The 21394-nt window shown below is 46.5% G+C and overlaps 1 protein-coding gene and 1 long non-coding RNA gene across 8 annotated transcripts in view; one reads left to right on the top strand and one right to left on the bottom strand.

The window, feature by feature from the left end:
- Positions 1 to 6779, top strand: part of LOC109145106 — a 158174-nt gene extending 151395 nt beyond the window's left edge. For 2 of the 4 annotated variants that reach the window (XR_005604144.1, XR_005604141.1), the window contains one exon: positions 3973 to 4945. This is a non-coding gene — a long non-coding RNA (uncharacterized LOC109145106). Of the gene's footprint in view, positions 1 to 3972; positions 4946 to 6357 lie in introns of those variants that run through there. The other 2 variants (XR_005604142.1, XR_005604143.1) reach the window with 2 other exon arrangements.
- The window catches only part of BMP2 (bone morphogenetic protein 2), a 203322-nt gene that overhangs the window by 44402 nt on the left and 137526 nt on the right, over positions 1 to 21394 (bottom strand). Inside the window, exon 5 of one of the 4 annotated variants that reach the window (XR_005604140.1) lies at positions 20231 to 20576. The exons of the other annotated variants lie outside the window; for them this stretch is intronic. The gene's annotated coding sequence lies outside the window, so the exon portion shown is untranslated. The remainder of the gene's footprint in view (positions 1 to 20230; positions 20577 to 21394) is intronic. 4 annotated transcript variants of the gene reach the window in all.

Raw genomic sequence — 21394 nt, 5'->3', positions numbered from 1 at the left:
GCCCAGGGTGCAAAGGGCTGACTGCATCGAGGGCTGAAGGTGCCTTTTCCCGGGCCAATTGCCCCCTTGCCACCATTCCTAGGAGGAGAAGTTGCTACTGCAGCCCTGCTTCAGTGCACCTCCCTTTCTTGGGGGTGCTGGCTTTGGCATACGCCTGTAAGATGGGCTGTTCTGCACCTCCCTGTTGGTTAGCAAGTCAAATAGGAGAGTGTGAGAAACCCTGTGCAGCTACAGCTGTTGTGCCCAGGAGAGTGTGCAGGCAGAGGAGCTGTGGGCATCCTCCCAGCTGCCCCAGCATTAGTTAAATACAATTGCTCTCACTTTCCACTGATAGACATCAAAAAGCAATTAAGAATCAAGCTCTTCAAATTGATAGGTCTCCTGAATTTGAAACATTTTTCATTATTTGGCTGGTATCACTGCCTAGATTAGATTATTTTTTTAAAGGGAAGATTAAAATAAACAGTATTTATGGTTTAATTATTTGAATGACTAAGAAGCTCCAGCTTTATTTTAACTTCACAGAGGACCAGGAGATGCTTTTAATGATATGTTTTACTCACACAGGACTTTTCATCCAAGAATCTCAAACTGCTTTTCAAATAATTAATTAATCCTTGTACCTCTCCATGAGACAGTTATTATCTCTGATGTTACTGATGGGTAAGCAAAGGCACAAAGACGTCAAGGCACAAACTGTTTTCCAAATATTAATTAATTCTCTCACCACTCTGTGAGACTGTTACTATCTCTGCCACTGCCAATGGGTAAACTAAGGCACAAATCTGCAAGTAGCTCACCCGAGGCCATGCAGGTGAGTCAGGAGCAGAACTGAGAATACCTATGACCGGTCTCTGAGCTCATTGTTTCCAGCAAGTCCTACACCGTATTCCTGTCAATGGGCAGCACTACCTGGTGTGAAGCACAGCTGAAACCAGCTGCTTTATGAAAATATTTCTTCTGGTCTCTCTTCATCCATTGGGGATCATGTTTGCCCACATCAAACTGCAGTTTCTTTTGAACTTGTTGTGGCTGGTGGAAGCCAGAGTAACTGTGAGGAGAAATGGTTGGTTTAAAGGACCTGGGGAGCTTTGAGATGCTCTGGTGGTGGGGCTGTCCAGCAGCACGCAGTGGTTCTAGAGCTCATCCCTGTGCCCATCCTGTGTGGCAGCCTCAGGCTCAGCCAGGCACAGGGTTCCACAGGCAGGGATTGGTGCTGTGGCTCCTCTCTCCTGTGTCCGAGCCTGCAGCCCTGGAGCAGGCACATGCAGGCCCCAGGTGTAGTAACACGAGCTACTGAACCTGTGTGTGCACTGCCCTACTTACCCACCTCCTCCTTGGGCACAGGACAGCGGGGTATCTTTAGGGATCTGCGCAAGAGAATGTGGAGGAACATGGGGACCCTGAGGGCCGGGGCCCCTCAGCAGCCAAACCCACCTTGTCCCTTGCACAGTCCGTCAGCTCGGACTTGGTGTGTGATTATCCCATGGAGCAAGAGCTTTCTGTCCTCCCTAGGAGGAAAAGGCAGGAAGCTGGAGGCACTCTCTGCCCCCAGGAAGGATCCAGCTGTAGGATTCTCTGCACAGGCACCTGAACCCTCACCACAAGCACATCCCAGCTGAGCTATTTCAAACATGGGCTTGGCCCCATCAAATGCAGTCTCATTTCCACATGAAAGGGCTGGAGGAATATGAAGCCAACTCATCTGAATTGATAAAAATTTGGCATTACTTTACCCCAGTTATCTAAACTTTCTGTGTACGTTAATTACAATGCAAAAACCTGGAAGATGGGGGTGCATCTCAGCTGTCTTTCTGGGAGTGGGTTTTTTATGGGTTGGTTTTTTGGACTTTATTTCTTTTTGGTTGGTTGTTGCATTTTCTTCCCTAAACTTCCTTTCTCCAGTTCCACTGTGCTGGAGTCTGATTGCTCTCTCCTCTCTGCAATTTGGATGCCTCAGTCTTTGTGCTCCAGCTCTGATGCAAGCGCTCAGGTGCCGTGTTTGCCAAAGCTGGCACGAGCACCCCGTGCTCGTCTAGACACAGTCTAACTGTGGCACTAATGCCAGGCTTCCACAGGCTGAGCTCGGCATTCGTCAGAGCTCTGCCCACGGTCAGCCCTTTGATCTTTATCCTTGAAAACCACAGCCATTGACAAAGGTAAAATGAATTTCTGACTTTGAAAGACTTTGATGGCATTCCCCTGTTTTGGTTTGTGTTTTGGTTTTTTTTTCTCCTCTCCTTTGCTCTTCCAGCTGAACTTTGTCATAAAGCTTCTGATCGCAGCTGCAGCTCCAGGACCAGAGAGAGGTCATGCTGTCTTGCTTTCTGCTGCTTTAAAATCTGAAGGGGAAACCCTGGGACACTTCTGAGACAGTCTGCCAGTGAGAGAAATGTAAACTGTAATGGGAATCAGAGATAGAAGGCCCTCAGGATCTGCTCTTGTACCTTCTTTAAAAGAACAAACCAAAACAAAATCATCCTGAATAGGGCCAAGTGCCAAGAGCGGGAGAGAATGAGAACTATTTGGTGTTAGATTTCTAGCTGGAAATCTGCAGCCTGCCAAGCACTGCTATTTGCCTCCAACCCAGAGGTTGAGCTGAGGCAAGGGCCTTCTATCAGACGTTGTATAGACACGCTGTAAGAGATAGTCCTGCCTGGAGGTGCTCATCGTGATGTAAACGTGGTGAGCAAATCCAGTGTTGCCGCTCCATCTCCTCAATGGGAAGGGTCACACCGGGCACCTGAATTCATTGAAGGGCTCCAGGTGCCTTCACGGCAGTGATCTCATCAAGGTTGTCAAAGATGACAAAGATGGCATCTCTGCTGGCAAGCTGTTGGCTCCAAAAGTGGCAGCTGTGCTGTCACACAGGGCTGGACAGTGGTGCCTCGTGTGTGCAACCATTTCTGACATTTCTCCCTGCTCTGAGTCACAGGGTTTGGCTTGCTGAGGGGAAGTGCTGCACATCTCAAAGCTCAGCAGCTTTGAGCCAGACTTTTCTCTTCGTAAGGTTGTAAAAGCCAATTGTGAGATGTCTTATCCCTTTGAATTTACTGGAGGAAGCACTCTACATGAGGGACCTTCAGTGAGGTGCTTCCACCAACCTGGATGAATTTCAATGGAAACAGAGTAGGGGGGTCCTTCCACTGGGCCTGGAATAAGAGCAGGGATTTAAAGAACTGGAGATTAATACCACGGACAGTGCAAAAGGGGGGAGGCTTTGACTGAGGGATATGGACAGGGTGTTATTTGCATACCTGTAAAAATCTTTCAGGGACTGGGAGTAAAACCCAGGTTTGCTGAAGCCAACAGGATTTTTGCCACAGATGGCCAGGTGGGCCCAGCTCTCTCCCTAAACACCTGCATGGAAAAGTCCAGAGGCTTTAAGTGATGGCAGTGACAGGAAGCACCAATGGGGATGGCCAATCCCAAAGGCAGAACATCTCAGAGCAGATTTTGGGGTATCCAGCTCCCGGCGAGGAGAGCCCATTGTCAAAATGGGCTTTGTTAAACAAACAAGCAAAAACCAACTCTGCCTTCAAGGTGATGGGCTCACAGCTGGAGCTGGCTGAAAACTTTCCTCCTGTCACATATAAATATCACACATACACACACATAGTTGGCAAGGAAAACCGTATATAGGTGTTATGTCTGTTCTAGATAGGAGGATGTTTACATTTTACGTGCATAAACTCACATAGATATATATTCTTAAGATCTAAAAAATTTTCTTTTCCTGAACACTTCACCAGTTAATTCACAGATGCCAAATGTTGAGACAATATGTTAAATAGAAATGTTGACGGTTTCCCATGGAGAGTTTTCTGCAGCCTTGGAGAAGCTCTAGTCAACATTTGTTTTGAGACTCAAAGGAATTTGATTAACATTTTGCTGTTGTCCATTCCTGAGGACTCTGAGTTGAGCTGGGACCAGAGGAGCACTGGATGAGTAAAGCTCTTCTCTTATTTACAGCCTCGTCAAAACAGTGAAGTAGCAGGAGTCTCCTTGGAGAGCAACGGATCACAGCACTTGTCAAGATGATTTCCAAATCAAAGATGACTTCCAAGGAGCAGCAAGGGTATAATTTTGGAGCCAATCAAGCCAATGGCAAAAATCCTGATTTCTGCACAATATTTTTAATGGAGCCTCTGGAATTTTGGAGCTTTGCATATTATATACTATATACTATATTATATATTCTGTTGCGGCTAAAAGGTCCAGTCCAAATTCAGCATCTGTGGGCCTTACAGAGGAATGACCCTAAAAAGGAGTGATGAAAAAGGTCAGCCTAGTTTGAAAACAAATACCATGTTTATAATGAGACCAAAGGGAGAATGAAGAATTCAGTACTTAATACTGACACCTGCCACTTGCAAAATATCTCCACCACTAGAAACAAATACCTGGGAGAGTTTGGAAAATTTTGGTCACTCATTTGTTCCTCCTTTGTTTCCATTTCAGTCACTGGTCCATCTGCCCAATGACAGCACTGACATTGCTAAATGTCATGAAGTGAAGCTGCCGGAGTTGCTCCATGTGCTGCTTCCAGGTGAGGTGGCAACAGGAACAGCCATAATTCTTACCAAAGCAAAACAAGGCAAAAGAATATTTGCTAATGTTTTTGGATATAGTTGTTAGGTCCCCGGCACAGAGATTAGTCAGTACCCATAAATATCACTGACACTGAACTCTGATTTCCAAGTTCTTTGCTCCCAACGCCCACCAGCTTTGAAAACCCAGCCGAGCTCTGGCTGCTGGGCTGGGAAAACCTTCTGGGACTTACCCAGTTCTTGGTCACTACCAGACCATTTCAGGAGGGGAAGCAAAAGACACATCCACATGCTGCATCCCCTGCTAGAAAAACGGCACAGATGACCCCTCGAGCTCCATTCCCCATGCCACAGTTTCCAGTGACTCCATCATTGATAAGGGATCAGCCCCGGGGTGACAGAGCAGATGTGGAGCCTGGCAAAACACCCAGGGAAAGTATCATAAGTGCTCAGGTCAGTTTTCTCTCTTCTCTGCATGTCTCTGCTGGGAACCAGAGTCCTGGTCCATATAAATATGGCCGTTCTGACACTGTCATTTAAGAAAATTCGGCTTCCCAGAGAAAACCTCAAACAAAAGAACCAACCCAAGATATTTATCACTTCACACTACATTAATGCAAACAAAAACATTGCACGCTGCAATAAATCCATTATGGAGTCTTACCAGAACAAACTGGTATTCTCACGTGGCCAATTTCAAGCTGAAAGGGTTTGGATTGGTTTTTGCTATTAATATTCTTTCGTAATGGAGAAGGCATTTTTCAATTGAATAAAAAACACTGCCTCCAAAAATGTCCAGTTGCATTGAAAGATTTAGAGGTTTCAACAAGTAAAAACGAAGACCAGCAATTCAATGATTGCCTGAGTGAGAAATTTCTTCAGTATTCCCCCTCTCCCCATCACCTAAAAAAAGTTGAAAAGTGAAATATTAACTGAAAGAACCAAATCCATCCATGTCATCAACATTTTTCATGGGGGAGAGCCGTAGTCCCTGGCTCCCTCCATCATTTACCTTGCAATAATGATATGTTTATGTGTTAACCCCAAAATTAGCTCGGCTGAGCCGGGAATGCCCACAACGGCTCTCTGAGGGACATATTTATACCTGCGGAGCAGGACTGGGTGCAGTCACACACAGGCAGGGCTGGCCCAGGAGAGAGTCCCCGGGATTTGCAGAAGCAGAGCTCAGCAAAGCCTGGCTGAATGGCACCATTAAAGCCTCAAAGGAGTGCCCAAGTGCCAGCCAGCACAAGGAGATAAGGAGCACCCCGGGGAAGGGCACAAAGGTAGCACTGATGAGCAGCGCTTGGCTTTGCTCCCACAGGGGTCACAGCTGGGTCCTCTATTAAAGTTTTCTCAACACAGCAGTATTGAGAATTATACCAAACTACTCACTGGTATTTGACAGTCCTGGCATCAGCAAAGAGAGTCAAAGGCTCTGTTATCTTCTTTTATAAGCTGGAGAATTTGGCTCTGAGGAGACAACGATCCAGCAGAGCATGTGGGGAGTATCACTCATGTGAGTAAACTGGCACCTTTGTCTCTCTGAAGGTGCATCCCGGGCTTAGCTACAAGAGCCTCCATCTGGAAATACCAGTGATTGGCAAAAATGCGTCTATTCCGAATTTTTAAAAAATTATCTATTATACTACAAGGGGAAACTATTTCTGTTTCATTACCAGTATCCTTTTGGAGCAGAAGTTCCTGTGTGCACATGCAGCATCCAGGTTCATCCCACTAAATCATCAGTGTGGCACAGTTGTTCCAAGTCATTTCTCTGTTTGTTTTCAATGTCCCATCCTATCAGCTCAAATGGAGTTGGGAAGAGGTAGAGCAACGAGAACGGGCAGTTCTTGAGGTTGCACCGAATCGAAGGTAAGAAAATATAATAAATTTTATTTCATGCCTTCTTGCCAATTGCTAGAAATGTGCAGTCCATATGAATGCATATAACAAGGAGGGAATGTTGGGAAAACCAATAAAGATTCTGTGGTCTTAACTATAATGAATGTAGTTTGATATAGAGTCTGTTTTTCACTGCATGGCAAAATGAATCATAAAATACTGGACCTTGAAACTCCTGCATTTTTTAATAATAGCCTGGGGACAGTTTACAGTGTAATGAATTGTAATTAACCCACCTTCAAAATCTTTTATGAGTATTTTGCCAATTAGCTTCGCATGCTTGCTAATGACTCATGGCCAGCGCATGTCTTTACAGAGCAGGGTTTACAGCACACACCAGCCTGGGAAGGCAGCAAAGGGACACAGGATGGGGAGGGACATGCAGGTAAGACCCAACCAGTCCTAGCAACCTACATATTTCAGCATTCAAAGAGCCTTTGCTGCTCTCCCAGCCCCAAAATAACTGCAATAATGTATAGCGACGTCAAAAGGCTTTGGTTTCCGAAGGATTGCGAGGAATGCAAAGGGCTCAAGTCCTGACATCTGTTGTTACTTAGTACCAACATATATAATGCTGCTAATTGCTGAGCCATCTTTGTTTTCCTTACTTAGCACTAGAGTTAGAATTATTTTATTTTTGTGGTTCATGGCTTCCTGCCACTTGCAACACAAAGTCCACTCTAAAGAAAATAAAACAACTATCAGGCTGCCTACTAACACTGTGTGGAGGGCTGGGGCTGTTTCTCCCCCCTCTGATGTTTTAGGTTGTGTTTTTGTTGCTTTTTGGGGTTTTTTTAATTAAGGTAAGAAGAGACAGCAGAGCTGGGACCTGACCAGTGTCACAGCAGAAGGCCACATGGGCCAGTATCCCATCTCCCAGTATCCCATCTCCCAGCATAGCCAGGAGGCGATGCAGGCGATGCAGAATCAGTCCCTCCCCTGCTGCACCCTCGCTCCAGGCAATCCGTGGTTTATGGACTTCCCAAAGCAGAGGCTGCCTCCAGACCAGTGTGTTTTAACAGCCACCCATGGATCTATCCTCCTCAAATGTTTTTGATCCCTTTCTCAGGCCATTTATAACTTTTGGCCTCTGCAACATCCTGTGGCAATGAGTTCTATGGTTTAATTATGCTTTGTATGAAAAAGTGCTTCCTTCTGTTGGTTTAAACCTTCTTGTGTGACAGCACCACCAGGTCCCTCTAATTCTTAGGAGAACCAGTGAACAGCCAGTTCCTATTTGCTTTTTTCTGTGTCAGTCATGATCTGACAGACCTTTACTGAACCTCCTGCTTCTGTCACCCCTTTCCACCCTGAAGGCTCCTCATCTGCTTATTTTTCCATCTTTGTGGAAGCTGTTGCCCATCTCTCCTCATCCTGAATGCTTTCCTTCCTGTGCTTTCCAGTTCAGCCCAACTCTCCTGGAGTTCCATGGCCAGAAAACACACTACCATGGAGATGCAGTTTCACCGAGGAGTGCTGTAATGATGTTTTCTGATTTGTTCCTGCCTCTTTGCCAGCTCATTCCTAACGTGATAGTTGTCTCTTCTGATGGACTTTCAATGATATTTGCAGAGGCCTCCCTGCTCTCTTTGCTCAGTGTTATTTTTAGGGCTCATCTGTGTGGAAGTACAGTGAGAGTGAGTTTTCTGCACGTGCTCTGCCTTTGTTGACACTGCCCTGCATCAGCCATTTCACTGCCCAGCCACTCGGGATCGTGAACCCTTTCAGCAGTGCTTTGTGGCCAGATTTGCATCATCTGCAAAATTTCTCTTCTCTCTGTTCATCCTTTTTACCAGACTATTTATGAAAATGTCTGAACACTATCAAATTAGTATTTCTACAACAACTCAGTTCTAAGTAATGCATGAAACCTCTCTCACACAAAGACGTGGCAGGCACCAGCCAAGGCTTTGAGGGGACCCACCAGTGACCTCCAGTGACTCTGAACATCCAGAGATTTATACCCATCCTCCAAAAAGACAGCCTTTAACTCCTTGTAATTGCAGGAAAGAACTTTCTTTTCTCCTCTCTTATCATGAAGCCTTGTTGCAGACAGTTCTTAGGCACTTGAGTTTGTTGGCACGACTCTCTGAACTCCTCTGAGCATGTTATCAATACTGAGTGGGTAAGCAGGAGAAATCAGTGATAAGAAGGCCCATCTGGTGTGTCAAGTATTTCATTCCCCAGCCAGGGATATGTCATTTGTTTATTATTTTTAATAACTCGCAGTCTGTCCCTGTTGGTTGTGCAGACCATGGAACATGGGTTGGTAAGAAAGACTCAGCTACAGCAGAGCCTTTTATTGCCAGATACAGAATCTCTTCTGTTTATAGGTGAACTGCACACCTTTTGCTCTGAATTCCCTAAGTTCACCAGCCAAACCCACAGAATCTGTCCTGGATGTCCTATTTCAGGAGACCTGAGAGGTGGGCTTGGCTTGGTGTGCTTGGGGAATACCCATTGCTGCTCTCAGCTGCCCTCTTTTCAGGGAATTCTCAGCTACACTGGAAGTGTAGTTTCACCTGAAACTGTCCTGCTTGCACACTCTGGCTGAAGAGACTTTTCCCTTTGCTGTACCATGGTACAGATCCAGTTCTCCTGGAGGATCAGCCCTCATGGCAGTGTGAAACCCCACAGGGCAGTTAGCATTGCCAGGCCATTTCTTTGTGTCACTAAATGTCACCACTGCTCTGTTCCCCCGCGTTGTTCTCACTTCCCCATCAGTCGGCTGTCCCAGGGTTTTGCAGGAAGGGCCAAACTTGTGCTAAACTTCACCTGAGGCTCACCTTGTGCCTCATCCTTGAAAGCCATGTGTTTGGGAAGCATCCCTGAGTGCTGTGACTCAGGTCTGCCCTGGCTCTGTTGTGGTGCCACGTGGAGTTATCAGGAGTTTCTGAGCGTTACCCCTCTGGGTGTTGCTCCGTGCTCCGCTGTGCACCTGGAGAACCTCTTTGCTGGACATGCAGATAACCCACTGCAGAATTGTATCACAAACATGAGCCTGGGGCTTGCAGAGAGCCTCAGTGGAAAGGGAGACAAGACTTACTGCAGGAACTGTACAATGCTTACTGTGACTCTTCAGAGTTGAGCACCATGTTTGGACCACAACTTTTTCCAAAGAAAAACTGTAGCATCTGCATATTTCCAACTGCACTGATCCTGCTGCAGTGACCTCAATTGCAATCCCAAATCTTCAATCTGATTTTCCTCTTCTTAGTTCAGCAGGAGCTTTGCCTGTACTGTGCAGGACTGGACCATCAGTGTACATCCAGGTCATGGAAAAATATTATTTCTGTACTAAATGAGATCACTGTGACCCCAGTGTAGAGGGACTGCACTTACAGTCCCAACCACTTCACACACAGTGTGGGCTTTTCCTCACTGGTGCCCAATCCTGAATCAGGGAATGGTGGCATTAAATTCAATCAGGACAGGATTATATGGGTTATTTTAGTCCATCTAACATGTCACAAAAATGTGTTGAATTTTTTTTCTTTAAAGAGCAAAATAAAACATGTGGTTAGATAATCAGTGGGAATCACTAGATACCTACACAGGAGAGCTGCAAGCATGGAAATACTCAGATACATATTTGAAGTAACACCACAGGTTTTTTGGGTGGGATTCTTTGCCCTGCTGCACTACGTCTGGACAAATAATTTGGATGTTGACTACTCAGGTAATGTAATCCAAAATCCTGTTGCCTGTGTTGCAAACAGAAGAGGAGGAGAGAACATTTCATTCCCATCTCAGGCAGAGTAGAGCACAGCTGTGGTGTTTCATTGCAGGCAACACCACTGCTGTAACCCAGCAGAGCACTGGTGGGGGGTGTGCACTGAAATTATTGCTCTTCTGCCAAAGGGCTGAGGCAGAACGAGTTCTTTTTTACTTTTTTTTTTTCTTCTCATTGACTCCAAAGCATAAAAGCAATCAGTGTTCCTGCAGTGCAACAGAAACTGCACGTGTGACATCAGCAGCCTGCCATGCTGGGAGCTGTTTCTGTGCACAGAAAGGGAGGTCTAACGTGCCTGGGGGGGAGGTGGTGGAGGTGTGGGGACTTGCAGACTGGCCAGCTGAATTTTCCCATTCTGCTGCTGTGCCTTTCATCCGCTGCAGGACAGTACTCTCAGGACTGAAGCCAATCCAGGTGTGCTGGAATTATCATACATCCTATCACAGAATCTCTGAGGTTGGAAAAGACCTTTGAGATCATCGAGCCCAGCCTTGATCACCACCCTTGTCAACCAGACAGTGGCACTGAGTGCCACGTCCAGTCCTTTCTTGAGCACCTCCAGGGACACTGACTCCACCACCTCCTTGGGCAGCCCATTCCAATGTTGACCAACCCCACCAGTGAAGAAATTCCTTCTGATGTCCAGCCCGAACCTATCAAAACTTTCAGGACAGATCCAATCCCATCACTGATTAGCATCTCTCTTTTTTATCCATTTTAGCACTTAGCTTCTAACACTTGGTGGAAAAATAATTGAAAGGCTGGAAGTGGCCACTGCACCCATGAGTAAAATGCTGTCCATTTTACAATGGGCCAGTTCATGCATTTGTCTGTAAATTCCTCCATGCCTCTTTGTTTAGATGCTTGCTCCTTATTCAGGATTATTCACTAAGCTCTTTTATTTTTGACATCACCCACAGTTTAAAAAAGAACCTTTCCCCATGTTAACAAGCTATACATGAAGCAGCTCCTCAAGCTGGGGCAGCTCAGTGGCTCCCCTTGGATCGGTAACACTGAACTAAGGACACGTTTTTTGGGAGGGTCTTTGTGGTTACCTGCGTTCTTTTGGTCTAAGCATTCATTTCTTAGGCAGAAACGTAATTTTTATATAATCTTTTTTTCCCTGATAAACAGATTTTCTGATGTCCTTTCCAAACAGTAGCTGGGAACCTGGGTCTAATTCCAGCCTAAGTCTAGCTATGGCATCTATTACCAGTCTTGCACCACTGCACCCCTTTGCCTAAAGAGTTCTTCTTTCATTCTTTAGACAGAGAGACAGAGCTACATCATACTCTAAGTTAGAGAGTATAGTTACACCAAGCGACCCAGGGGCTTCTGCCAACTTGGAAACAAGATATGAACTAAAGAGTTTCTATTTTTGCATTAAAATGGAAACAGGTGGGAAGGACTCGTGGAACTTATCAAGCCAAATAAATGCTTTTCTTCGTGTTCAAATTCGAATGGAATGGAAATTACAATCTTCCAGTGTTGCTGCAGAGCAGCAATATCGGGTTTCTCCTTACTCAGCCTTTAGCAGTAAGGAACCAGGTACAATGGAGCTGGAATTTGCTTTCTAACCCCATCTAAGTCTCTCCTAGGCCTGCCCTATTTTGAGTTATTGCTCCACCTGGCACAGGGGATGTTATTGGCTCTGGAGAGAAGAGTCAAGTCTTGCAGTAGTTGTTTTTATAGATTGCTAACTGGAGAATAAGAACAGGAATGAACTGCTGGATGGCAGAAATCAGTGGTTTTCCCTATTCCTACCTAATTTATGGCAGTGAACGTCCGCTCCCACGCTGAGTTAGGTGCTTTGCCTCAGCTCAGGTATTTGCTGTGTGTCAGCACCGAGCCAGTGTGTGGTGGAGATCAGAGCCACACCAAAGCTCTGCCTTTTGAACCAGACCTCTCCCACCCCCTTCCTACCTCCACGTTGGAACAAAACCTGAGGGAACTGCCCCAGCGGAGGTGGAGCGTGTCCCTAGGAGGACTTCCTGAAGTAAAACCCACATCCAAATAATTTTTAAAATTATGACATAGTATAAATGGGACAGACTTTACCAAAACACTTTGTTATCCCTTGCCCAGAGGGTAGGAGCAGCTGCAGCACTGGTTGGACAAATAAGTAATCAACTGGATGGACAGATTCCTGACTGCCTTCACTTACCCTTAATTAACTGTTTCCAGTAAATAGCCCTGGCTCTGTCATTATTTTAGAGCAGGAAGGTATTGATCCAAGTACAGCAAATGTTGCCATCAGCCCAGCCACAGATTCACCCATGTGAAATCCCACTGGAATCGAATGGATTTGTCCAGCTGCATCTATTCGGCTCAGCAAAGAGCCTGTGACTATGAGCATGAGCTGTTCCAGTAAAATGTCCTGCATGGCCCATTCCGTGGGGCTACACAGCGTCTGCAGTGCTCCATGCCCCAGGCACCAGGGCAGCCGGCTACTGACAGTAAGCTCCAGGTCTAAATGAGCTTAAAAGGGGATTCAAACACTCCTCCTGTTATCAAACTGCATTTTTAATTTGAATTAAGAACAGCTTTCTGTTATGTTAAGGTTTGGAGGGTTGGCCAGTAATAGACATATGTATTTAACTTTTTTTTACCATTTTATGCTTCCTGGTATTTCTTGGTTTGCAACAGAATCTGAAATCCAAAGAGCAAAGTATTTGCAAAAGCTCTATGGCCTCAAGGTCTTTCAACTCCCCAACACCAAGAGGAGATGAAAATCTCACAAGACAGGCTATTCTTCTGAGGCTCTCAGCCCAGTTTCCAGGAACTGAGGAAGGTTGAGTGCATCCAGGGGGATGGACTGAGGAGGGAATACTCAGGTACCATTCAACAGTGCAACCAAACCATTTAAGGTTTGCCTGTCACTTGTCTAAACACATGTTTCAAAAGGGAATAAAATAAAAGGAAGAAAAATACCCTGCCTGGGAATTCTTACCCGGTGACTTGCGCAGCCCAAGAACTGGGTAATTCTCCTCAACTGAATAAACATCGGAGGCAGCCTGAGAGCAATTTGGCTCCAGAGCAAATATTGTTGCTGAATTCTTTGCACCTGCAATGGCCAGGGAACTGATAATACACCTTCTCCACACCTTCCTATGCCAGGCTTTGGAAAGCAACCAGGAAGCATCTCCCGTCTGCTACAGCACAGAGGTTTGTGCGGGCAGGGCTGCAGGCGAGACCCCGCTGGTATAATCACAGCCACATCCCAAAGGGAGCTGTGGCTGTCAGCCTCACAGAGGGGAGCTGCTGGTGGCCTCCTTGAGGGATTCAAGGACCAAGCAACTGGAAAGAGGAAATGAGCTGTGGGTAATGGTCTCTCCTGTTCCCACGTCAGGCACATGAACACAGTGATGGCTGACGCCCCTGTGAGCACATAAACTGGAGTTGATCAGCACCGAGGCTGCTCGGCTAACAGGGCCTCAGGACAGATAAAAGCAGGGGGTAAATTGTATTTTAAAATGTTTCTGCTGTAAATGAATGTCTTCCCCTGGAAGAATTCTAGGCAGAAATATATTTGCCTAATAAAGAGATCTTGCATCTCACTTGGAATGTAATTCAGTCCTGACTCACAAGTTACTGGGTTTATGCCACTCTTTGAGGATATTAGACTGTATTCCCCCTAATTTTTAGTACATTTGGTGAAATTGCTGTGGTTCTGTCTTGTACAGAGAACTTTTCAAGTTATTTGCCTTTATCAAAAGCACAGAAAAAAATGGACAAGCTCTGTGTTCCACTGGAATGGTTTGTCCTCAGTACATAAACTGTTGCATCACAATTTGCCACCCTGCATTGCACTAGCTGTAGAATTCAGTCATTTAGTCCTGTACAAACCCCAACAATTTTAAACATATAAAAAATAAACAATGCATTTATTTATTACATAAAGCACACGTAGTTCAACAGGCTGGTGTTGAGCTGGCTTTGCTCACTCACAGCCCCAAATTCCTGGACAGTAGTAATGAAGGTAGGAAGTTTTATACTGTGAGGAATTCACAGCCTTAGGAGGGTTTTTTTTGAATTTTGTTTTTAAATTATACCTACAAACATATGCACAGGGTCCTTGTTTTTAGTCATCTCAACATTCTCCATCTCTGTATCAGCTGGCAGGTTTAAGAACAAGTGACAGCAAAACAATTTGGGCTGAGAAAAAAATGCTGGATAAAGAGGAGAAAAGATGTGAAGACAGGGAACAGATTATTAGGAGAGAGCAAAAAAAGAGACAACACTGAATTACAGCGCCTAAGTTCAAAAGAATTATGCCAATTTCAGTTAGCTAAGTAGCTGTGAAGACTACCAGATATTCCTTATGATTCTTAAGCATATTAACTGATAATTATTCATATCTGTCCATGAAAATTAACCCTCACAACAGCGCAATTTAATCACTGCAAATTCAGATTGGCAGAAAAAGCGCTCTGGGCTTTGTATCACTTGACTGAGCTTAGCAAATGAAAACACAGGAGATTTGGTTGATCCTCCACAAAGCTTTTGGGATGTGACATGATCAGAAAGGAGCAGGACAGTCTCGTGATTAGGTTTTGATTGCAAGATAGTGCTGAGCACTAAACAGGACTCATGAGCTGTGCTGCTTCCGAGCCCCGCTGTGGGGGAATGAGACCCCGGGATGAGCATGATCCCTCTTTGCCTGTTTTGTCCCTTGGGACAAGGAGCAGGATGTGCCCTGGCAATGTATGGATGTTGTTCCTGCAGCAGCACACAACTAACTCAGGAATGAACCTGAGCAAAACCTAACATTTTCTGCCCAAAAAGGGGAGGGGCTCTGTAAAACCCAGTGCGTCAGAAAGTGTCCCGCTGTTCTCACCACACTGACAGAGCTCCAGTCATCTACCTGGTACCCCCAACCATTCATCCCTGCTGAAGGCATTCCCACAGAGGCACAGTGGGAATAGCTGGAGTATCCCAAGGTCCCTGAAGGAGCAGCCCCATTAGCAGAGCCTCTGTTAGATCCAGCCCAGACTTCCCCACAGTACCACATCATAAAACCATCATGCATCTGGCCCAAATTTAAGGCACAGTTAGCAGAATTGATACAAGAAAGAAACCAAGGACTGAATTAGTGTCCCACGAGGTTATTTGGGTTTTTTTTCCACATCCCAGATGAAGTGAGGAGCCATGTGAAGAAGTCCTGCATCTGCCTCCAAACCCTTCCCAAACGCTCTCTAGGTTTTTTACACTCTTTCAAACACCTTCATTACCTGCCCTTTTTTTTCTTGCCAGGAGAGGTTAACAAAATTACCGAGGGATGAAACATTCTTGAAACATTCTTTCTGGCTCATCAAACAGGATTAGCGGATGAGTTACACTGGGTGGTGCACACCTGAAGGAGAGGGGCGGTGGGGCTTCACCATCACCGTGTCCTCTTCAAGGAGTCACTGCAGAATGTGGGGTGTGCACATACGTGGCTTGGTGGGTTTGGAGAGGAGGGAGAGGGATAAAGCCCCCTGAGTGCTCACTGCTGAGGCTGCCCGAGTGCTGGCGTTGTTCTGTGTTTGGCCAGTGCTGCTCCAATCACACCCATGAGCATGGCACACACATGGAAATCGCCCAAACACCTGTCCCCGTCAGCCTGTCCGGCTGCAGAAGGGCCAGGTGAGCCAGCAGAGCAGAGCTCCATGCCTTGGGAAAGCTCAGCTCTCCCTGAGCCTTCACCTCCTTGCTGGGGAAGGCTGTGTTCCTTGGCAGCACACAGATGTGACAACCAGATGGTTCTAACCCCCAGCAGGGAATGGTCTGCTCTGCCTTACCCTATGAAAAGTGGTGTTTCCAGCTTCCCACCAGACAAACACTCTTCCTACCAAAATTTTTTTCAATAAACTGCGCAGGTTATCAAGACCCTCCACATCTGACTTTGCCCAGCACCTTTGTTCTTCCAACCTGCCCTGCATCACTGACAGGTTCCAGTGTTCCCAGGGTGTAAGTTTGTTCCCTCCTTTTGTCTGTACTTTTGATCTGTCACCACCAGTGGGTTATGAAATAAAGCTCTGCATGTCCCTTGACAATTATATTTACTTAGGTGGCCCTGGCAGCCCAAAACATTTATGGTCATTGCAATTTAAAACTTTTTGTCGCAGTCTTGAGTATCTCCTGAAAATAGAAATGAAAATGGGAAACACAAATGTTTTATAGATTATATGCATGTCTTCTAGAGGTAGTAGCCAGCTAAGCAGAAGGTAAGGGGAAAAAAGCAGAGATTAAAATCTAGGTCAGAACAAATGTTGGACAAGAGCCCACCCTGTCAAGTCCCAAGCATCCCACAAGAGAAAGAATGAAAGGGAGCAAAAAGGGATTTTTTTTTTTTTAAAGGGGAAATAGTGGCCTTTTCAAACATCCCATATTATGGAAAAAAAGACATTTCAGAAATGCTATTCAGAAATGCTATTTCAAACAGAAAAGCATTCCGTCTGCTTCTAGGACAGCCATTACTGGCCACTAATTTTACAGATTCTTCGTTACTTGTGCCACTGGCTTGTGCTTGTCTTGCTGTGCTCCTCCTTCAATCCCAGCCTCACCTCTGGCTTGCTGCTCCCCAGTCTCTCCTGCTCCAGACACAAAACACCAAGCCCTTTGGTCTGCTCAGTCCCCACAAAAGCAACACAACCCCCGTCTTACCTCCAGAGCAGCCAGACTCAGGTGTTCCCATGCACGGGTGGGCACCAGCACCAGGACCTGTTTGCACTCCCTGTGCTCCTCTCTCAATCTTTTATAAGCCATGGGCACAAGAGCCGGTTTTTCCCGGATCCCAAGCATTTGGGTGCTGCAGATTTCACACCAGTTAACCCCAAAGGGGGAAAGTAGCCCTGTGGCTACTGCAGGGGGCAGGACCCCGTGCCGGCTCTGGGGAAGGTGCAAGGATCGGAGCAAGCCGAGGCACAGCCTCTGCCATGCCCACGCCCCTGCCTGCAGCTGAAGCATCAGCAGGTGCCAGGGCTGCCTGTCCCGGTGAGGAGACAGCAGCCACAGCCATTGAGGACCGAGATTCGTGCTGCAGTGAAGTCATGGCCTTAGGCTACGTTTTTTCAAAAGCAGCAGCATTATTTTAAACGCTTCACTTTCAGAAGTAACTCAAGCACTTCAGCAGTGAGTCTTGCTGGCTCACAGTGAGGTTTACACCCGTAACTGCCTTAAGTTACCCCTGGAACAGGCTCCAGGCTCCCACCATTTCACTGCTGCTCTGACTGAGATCTTCAGGACAGGGACTCTCACCCCTGAGATTGGGTGTTAAAATCCATGCCTAAATCACTGGCTTGTTTGGGTGCCAAGATGTCCAAAATAATGGTTGGTCTTTTTATTGTGGGGCTGACCCTGCATTCCTCGTGGAGTCAAAGCTCCCTTCACTTCAGAAAGGTGCAGGGAAAAGCAGCCCACCATCTTGTTGCCAAATCATTCTCCATGGGAGATTTGATTTGAAACTCACAAAATACCAGGATTTAGGAGAGGAACTGGCCGCAATGTGATCATAAGAACATACCAACGTTGTAGTTCCCCACCCTTTGATCTTGGCACTTTAATGATTAATTAGTGCTAAAGTGCTGGAAAAATACCTCACTTGAGGCAGTTTAAAGCTTCTCTTTGTATAGATACAAACTATGACTCACATGAAAGGATAACCCAGTACTGCAAGAGGGTGAGATTAACACAGAAGCCTCTGGTCACATGTAGGTGTTTGCCCAACTGGACAAATGGGAGAATCTGCTCAGCTTTAGGGACTGTTTCCATTGAACTGCCTACATTTTCCATCGCTTGCACTGCAAGAAAGGCTGTCAGCATGAAGGGAAATCCATCCCTTAGATAGAGACACATGTTCAAGGAGGTGTGAGCCTTAAAGAAGCATCACATCCTATGGCAATCTGCAGAAAATATTCCTCACCTGGGGTGGTTGGAGAGAAGCCATTTTCCCCTTCCTCTGTCACAACTGTGAAGGATTTAAATACTTCCAAATATGCTCCAAGGTGTAAGTCCCACTGCCACCAGTGCTCAGGACAAAGCATGACATGGGAGGGAAAGCTTTCCTTGCATAATCCTGCAGAGTTTACAAGTACTGCGCCAAAAATGAGGTGTTGACCTTAGGTATTCCCAGCCCTGCTTCCCACCCTTCTTCTTTGGCCATCTGGTCCTGTGCATGCAGGGGTGCAGGACAGGACAAGAGCACTCAACCCATCAGAAATGGCTGAAGTGCCTCCTCAGCCAAAACCCACTGCAGTGTGGAGACCCCAGAACCAAAGCTCTCTGTAACCTTTCTTCTCCTAAGGACCTCTAGGCCAAGTCCACCCAGCACTGGGCTGGGACAGGGGGTGCCTCCAGGCTGGATTTCCACCTCTGCCTGCTGGTGGGAGCAGCCACAGCTTCTTGGAGAGAGACCTGTGTGCGGGGGTTGTACATGGCCTGATAAATCAGGAGACCTTGCCAAAACAAAGCGAGTAACACACAGCCCTTTCCTTACCCTGATTCCAGCTGAGTGCTGCAAACACCTTCTGATTGATGTCAGGTTTGCAGCAGTGCACATGGAGCCTGCTGCCCACAGCCTGCAAGTGGAGCTGATTTTGTCCAGGGACAAATTTCAGGAAAGGTTTGCTTGGGGTATCTTTTCTACAGGGGAACTTCCAAAAGAAGTGCCATAACACCAGTTCTAGTTTGGATCCTTCATACCTCCATCACTGCCAGGCTCTGGGCCCTCAGAATAAGGCACCATCCATTATGGCACAGTTTGCCGGTGAATTTAGGATTCATTTCTCCACGCATTCAATGTTTCCATCCATAGCATGGGTGTGGGATAACCCTGAATTGATTTGCTTTGAAATCATCACATCAAAGGTGCCCTTGAAGCAGAGATCATTAGTGCTTTATTGGAAGTAAGTAGATTTTGTTATTCACTGGCAAAGCTACTGGAAGTGCTCTTGGTGGAACCTGAAAGGCAGAAGCATTGGCTGGACTTTGTGTTCCTTACAAGCACTGAGGCTGAGCTCAAGTCCGGTGAAAGGGCAGCTGAGGTGGAGCACAGCCCGGTCAGGTAACGGAGGGGCAAGGCCAGAAGGATTGGGGCAAGCCCACATCACACAAAACAGGAAAATTGTTTTCTGGATTTGACATCCAAAGCCAATTGGCCTCAGAGGAATCACATACGATCCCCAAATTGAATCGAAATCTGAGGTAGGAATACAGAATTCCTAGCCTGTATAATGACAGCTCTCCGCTCCCAGTGCTTTGATCCTATCCCAGTTAAAGCAGAAGGGAAATGTTCATATAAATAGCATTAGGTAGAAAACCAGAACTCCAGCTAGGAGGATTTCTGAGCATGCAACATTAGTTGTGCTGTGAATTTTGGAGGCAGCAAGGAGCCCTCTTCCCTCAAAGCAGGGCATTTGCCTGGAAGATGTGGAAACCCAAGGGCAACTAATTGATCTCAGCCAAGCAGGGTCATTGCTTGGACTCAGGATTCCCACATAACCAGGAATGTCAGACCCTAGGCTGGTGCACAGAAATATAGGGATAAGAAGGGGAGAATCTATCTGCTGTGTGTCTGTCTCTATCCGTTCTTTTCTCCTCCTCCCTCAATTCCATCTAGGACTAAAGACCTCATCCCTTCAAACAACCTGTCCAAAACTAAACCTAGGTAAAATTTCAGCCTGAATGACAAGAAACACTCTTAATAAGTCTAGGAATAAATATTTGAAGATCCTTATTATGTACACAAGAGCAGCTGCTTTCATCCTAAGCGTGAATGAAACTTGCAGGATGGAAAATGCAATTCACAGATGAATAAGCAGCAGTTGTCCTGCACTGCAAATGAGCCAAAGCAGGGAATACAGGGAATCATGGAGTCACTGGTGGCTGGTGGCTTTGGTATCTCCCTCATCACAGACAGGGAGCTCACGGGCAGCCCAAAGAAGCTACAGAAGAAAGCACCTCCACGCCTGGCTAACAGGTAACAGAAGATCCCTGTGCAGAGCAGGGTGAGTGACACCAGGAAAGGCAGGTGGCAGCACAGGGAGGGGCAGGGTGTGCTCACCTTGTCCTGGCAGAGCACGGCTGCTCGCCACCTTCATCCGCTTTCATCTCTTCTGGCTACAAGGAGCAGATGGGGCCAGGGGCTGGCCTTTGGAGCAGGGCTGTGGATGGAGCCCACTGCTTGCCATGTGCTCTTCCAAGCCATCCATTCCCATCTCCCTGTGGCAGCTCCTTCATTGACTGTGGTCTGAGCTTTGGGTCTGCAGTGAAACTCGAAGTCTTGGCAGATTCCTCATGCCTCTGGATTCCAAAGAGGACACCTCTGCAGGTCTGGGATCCATACTGGAAACTGGCCACTGCTTATAAGACACGGCTGCTTTGCCCTAAAAATAGCGGCGCATTCAGAGCTGGAGGAAACAGAGACAACGCTTCTGAACTCAGCTCTGAGCACTGTTTACCCCTTAGGACATCCAGTAATGTTTCCTTCCAGGAGTAACCACTGGGAGATATCCACACATCTGCCTGGCTTGCAAGGATGTCAGGAGAAAAGCTCTCAACAAAGAGCTGTATCTTACATCACACCCTCGATGCAGGGAGCCCCAGGGCTTTGGCATACCTTTGTGAGGAGCACATTCCTAAATCGAGGGCTCTCTCTTCGCAGGAACACCCTATCCTCCAGCACCAATACACTTAATCCCCAGCCCCATGGGCAGAACTTCCCACCACCCACAATTCCTGGGTGATGCAGTGAATTCTGTTTATAGCCAGATACACCGCTGGCAACCAGCTAATTGCCCAGCAGCAAAAGCAGAGGAATGAGAGTCAAAGAGCCATTTCCCAGTGCCAAGCTCCCCAACTCTTCCTCCCTTTCCCTCCCTCTCTCTCCAGAAAAAGAAAACCAAAAAGACAGGGCATGTTCAGCACATTGAAGTGCTTTGAGACTCAACTGAGTAATCCACTCGTTCTTTTTCTTTTCAGAACTTAGTAAACCAGGATCTGCCAGTATTTCCAGACACAAAATGCAACAGTGAGTTTGTAGCTCCTGAGGTTCCATATTCTGTAGGTGTTCTTGTGCATTTCCCCATTACAATTTCGGTGGAGTAATCCCCCTTTTTTTGTCCTGGCTATCTTTGAGAGATTTATCAGAACAATCCAGGCTGGTTTTGTAAATTTGAGTGCATGTTGCTGATGCAGATAGCTTTTCAGCTGGACAAAATTTTTGGAA

The sequence above is a fragment of the Corvus cornix genome, chromosome 3, assembly GCF_000738735.6.
Source record: "Corvus cornix cornix isolate S_Up_H32 chromosome 3, ASM73873v5, whole genome shotgun sequence".
NCBI classification, from domain to species: domain Eukaryota; kingdom Metazoa; phylum Chordata; class Aves; order Passeriformes; family Corvidae; genus Corvus; species Corvus cornix.
This window is presented reverse-complemented; position numbering and strand designations above follow the sequence as displayed.